Genomic DNA, 4231 nt, shown 5'->3' with positions numbered 1-4231 from the left:
TAGCGGGCCCGGCCCAGGGGGCGCGTGGGGGCGGGGCTGGAAGGCAGCCCGCCAGGACCCGGGGCGTCGCTGGAACCTCGGCCTGCCCGCTCGCGCTTTCTCCTGTGTTCCCTGCTATTTGCAAGGACAAGAGCAGGTGGGCGGATTTCCAGAAGGCCAGGAAAGCGTGGGAAAGGCGGGAAAGCAGTTAGGACCCTGGGGTCATTACCTGGGCGCCCCGAGGCCTCCCTCAAACCCCGGACGCGCACACGCGGGGCGGCGCGCACCTTCCCCGAGCTCGTGTTTGTAAACAAACCGCTTGCCTAATTAGCCTGGCGGGGGCGCGCGCAGGGCGGACCCTGCTGGGGAGGAGCCGCGATCAATCCCGCCCCGACAACCCTGGGGCTGGATGAAGACCTAGGGACCCAGGAGAGACCTGGCTGCTGGGGCTGGAAGAGTGCCAGTTCTTCAAAGCTAAAGACCTACCAGTACAGGATGCCCCAGGCTGTGCCGGCTGACTTTCCCTCCCCACGAGATTCAGTGTGTTCCCATCTGCCTTGCCCGTGGAAAGAGACGAACGAGATAAGTCCCTGTCCCCTTTTCTGCATTTTGAAAAGGTTACTTCATGGTCACAGTTCAGATCTTGTTTTCTGTGAAGATTACCCCGGTGCCTACGTTAGTCCATTTTTATCCATCTGTAATTTACGATGGGTGAGTGTTAGACCCCAACAAAAACGTCACAAAACAAGTTTTTCATCAGTGCTTGCTGAACCTGCCAATACAGGGTTCCAGTTTCTTGTGTGGGCTGGACCCATTCCAGGCTCCTGGTGTCACCTGGTTTATTTCTAGTTGAGCAGGCACTTTGCTGCATGCAGGAAATGCGCAGGTGGTTATGGTATTAAATGCCAGAGCCTCCCCGACACACACACACACACACACACACACACACACACACACACACACACGTACACAGCGAAGATGTTCTCTCCCTGGAGAGGAAACTGAGACTCAAGAAGGCAAAGTGACTTACCCTAAATCTCAGAGCTCCCATACAGGAGGTCCCAACCCCAAAGTCCGGGACTCTTGGAAAGTTATTTAAGGACAAGCCAGAACCTCTCTAGGTTTCCTGCTGTCTTTCCAGCCTGCACCATCGGTGCCTCTCACACCCAGCCAGGGTCATGGTGGCCACTGCAAGAGCTCTCTGCTTTTTTTAGATTTCAGACTGGACACAGGGCGGGATAGTGCAATTGGGGAAGCTCCGAGTAGAGTCTTTAGACTGCTGGCCTCTGGTCAGGCTCCCCAGTCCAAAGCTGTGACTGGGACCCTGCAGAACTACAGCCATCTTGAAGGCTCTGTTCCCATCCCTGCCATCTGCGTCTCACACTGAGCACTCTGGCCAACAGAACAAGTGACTGGCCACTTAATTTTTTTTTTACATTTATTGTGTGTATGCATGTGCCACAGAGCACACGTAGAACTTAGAGGACAACATGTGAGACCCATGTGGGTGCTGGAGATTAAACTGGGATCATCAGGCTTGGAGACCAGTTCCTTGACCTGCCGAGCCATCTTTCACTAGCCTCATGACTCCGTACTTAGGGCTGGAGAGGTGGTCCAGGAGCAAAGAGAAGCTATTGCTGTTGCAGAGGACCTGTTCAGTTCCCAGCACCCACGTGGTAGTTCTCAGCTCCATGGAATCTAAGATCCTCTTCTGACCTAATGGGTACCAGTTAGGCACATAGTATTCTTACATAAACACGGGTAAAACACTCACATGAAATAAAATAAATCTAGCCGGGCGGTGGTGGCGCACGCCTTTAATCCCAGCACTCGGGAGGCAGAGGCAGGCGGATCTCTGGGAGTTCAAGACCAGCCTGGTCTACAAGAGCTAGTTCCAGGACAGACTCCAAAACCACAGAGAAACCCTGTCTCGAAAAACCAAAAATAAATAAATAAATAAATAAATAAATAAATAAATAAAATCTTTTAAAAACATTTTTTTTTGAAGACTCCACCACACACCTCTCAAGCTCCCCCTCAAAATCTGCCTCTGGGCTTACCCTTGTAGGGCATGGGTAGTATACACTTGGGTCACTCCACCAACCAGCTTAAAGCTTCCTGCCATGCCCATCTTGTCCTCTGACCTGTCACTGAGATGCCCCTAGGAATACACAAGAAGCTGGGCCTCTCCAGGGCCTAGTCTCCCCTCAGCACTATCCGCGTTGTCCACGCAGCCCACAGAGATTATTGGAGCACCTCTCCTGGGCCTGGCTGGATCTGTTAGAGATGAACTTGTATGAGCATAGAACAGGACCTTACCTGAGTATTACAGCCCTGAGCTGGCCATTCCCAGGGCCAGTGCTGGTGTCCCTTCCTGCAGCCCCATGAGCACAGGGAGGGATTCTGGGTTCCCTGGCTGGCCCCACCCACAGCATCCCACCACCAACAAAGTTGAGCCTTAAGCGAAGCCTTCTAATCTCACTGGCATGCTTCCTCCTCTGTCAAAGATATAAAAATAGGCCTAACTTTCCAGCTTCTAGAGGACTGGGGTGGAGCAAGGCAGGCCTGAAGGCACATTGGGCCATGCCTCCTTTCCTTAGTTGTCACAGCTCTCTACCTCCTTGTCTCGCTCTTTATGGCCTTTGTCTGTCCTCTTTTATACTTCTAAGGCTGTCAACAGCCCAGGACACCTAGTGAGTCCTCCGAATTACCGAAGGAATGAGTATTCATTTCCATACACCAGCGTCCACCTGCACCTCCACCTTAGCCTCCTCTGCTCATTCCACAATCCTTAGGCCCCACAGGACATCCGAGCCAGATGCTAGCTGTTGCCTCCTACTTTTTTTCACCGCCCTTTACATTGCAGCATCTGGAGAGGAGCAGAGAGCCCCTAACAACCTGGTAATTTCTGAGCAGCTGGAGATGTGTGCCAGGCACTATGTGAATCTTGGAGCAGTTTGGGTTTTTTTGTTTTGTTTTGTTTTGTTTTTAAGATTTACTTTCTGGGGGCTGGAGAGATGGCTCAGAGGTTAAGAGCATTGCCTGCTCTTCCAAAAGTCCTGAGTTCAATTCCCAGCAACCACATGGTGGTTCACAACCATCTGTAATGGGGTCTGGTGCCCTCTTCTGGCCTTCAGGCATACACACAGACAGAATATTGTATAATTAATAAATAAATAAATATTTTTTTAAAAAAAGATTTACTTTCTGTAGCCGGGCAGTGATGGCTCACGCCTTTAATCCCAGCACTCAGGAGGCAGAGGCAGGCAGATCTCTGTGAGTTCGAGGGCAGCCTGGTCTACAAGAGCTAGTTCCAGGACAGGCTCCAAAGCTACAGAAAAACCTTGTCTCGAACCCCTGCCCCCCCCCAAAAAAAGCTTTACTCTCTGTGTCTGAGTGTTTTGCCTGCATGTGTATCTGTATACACACTATGTGCATGTGTGGTGCACACAGAAGTCAGGAGAGAGCACCTGATCCCCTGGAGCTGAAGTTACACGTGGCTGTGAACCACCACAGAGATTCTCTGCTAAAGCAACAGGTTCTCTGCGTTGCTAAGCCTTCTCTTCAGGCCCCACTGGAGCAGTTTTCTGGGGTTGAAATCACTGTGACCATGTGACAGTGGAGGCAAACGGACAGTGAGGTGACAATGCCAGCCTCAACCGTGCTGTGAGTGCCCATTTCATCTGCAACAAACACTTGTAGTCTGACCTTGAAGAGAAAACTGTCACCAGGAGGAAACAAAAGGTTCTTTCACAAAAGGGAGTGGGGCTGGGAACAGAGCTGTATCACTTTCCTCTTTTTCCTGTCCCCAAAATAGAAAGCCATTTAAGCCTTTTGCACAAACCCAATAATATAAGGTCCTTTAAAAACACAGAATGGATCAAGGCCAGCCTGGTCTACAGAGGGAGTTCTAGGCCAGCCCGATATACAGAGTGAATTCCAGGACAGCCAGGGCTACACAGAGAGTCCCTGTAATGATATTTCATTTGTATTTTAATAAGTAAAGCTTTCCTGAAGTTCAGAGAGTAAAACAGCCACAATAATGAGCCTTAACAGACCAGGCAGTGGTGACACATACCTTTAATCCCAGTAGCCACGCTAGTTTGCTATAGAATCCAGGCAATAGTGGTGCATGCCTTTAATCCCAGCCCTAGAAAGGAATATAAAACAGGAGAAGACAGTAGTTTACAGACACAGTCTCATTCTGAGGATTCCTGGAGGCAGGATCACCATTTTGAGCTGAGGTAGAGGT

At 50.6% G+C, this 4231-nt stretch overlaps 1 protein-coding gene across 1 annotated transcript in view; it reads right to left on the bottom strand.

Annotated features, from left to right (window-relative positions):
* Brd3 (bromodomain containing 3) overlaps positions 1-224 on the bottom strand; it is a 32885-nt gene extending 32661 nt beyond the window's left edge. Inside the window, exon 1 of the mRNA XM_013345986.2 lies at positions 209-224. The gene's annotated coding sequence lies outside the window, so the exon portion shown is untranslated. The remainder of the gene's footprint in view (positions 1-208) is intronic.
* Between the last annotated feature and the right edge of the window lie 4007 nt (positions 225-4231).

The sequence above is a fragment of the Microtus ochrogaster genome, chromosome 4, assembly GCF_000317375.1.
Source record: "Microtus ochrogaster isolate Prairie Vole_2 chromosome 4, MicOch1.0, whole genome shotgun sequence".
Classification (NCBI taxonomy): domain Eukaryota; kingdom Metazoa; phylum Chordata; class Mammalia; order Rodentia; family Cricetidae; genus Microtus; species Microtus ochrogaster.
Note: the sequence above shows the minus strand (reverse complement) of the source record. Positions and strands in the feature narration are given on the sequence as shown.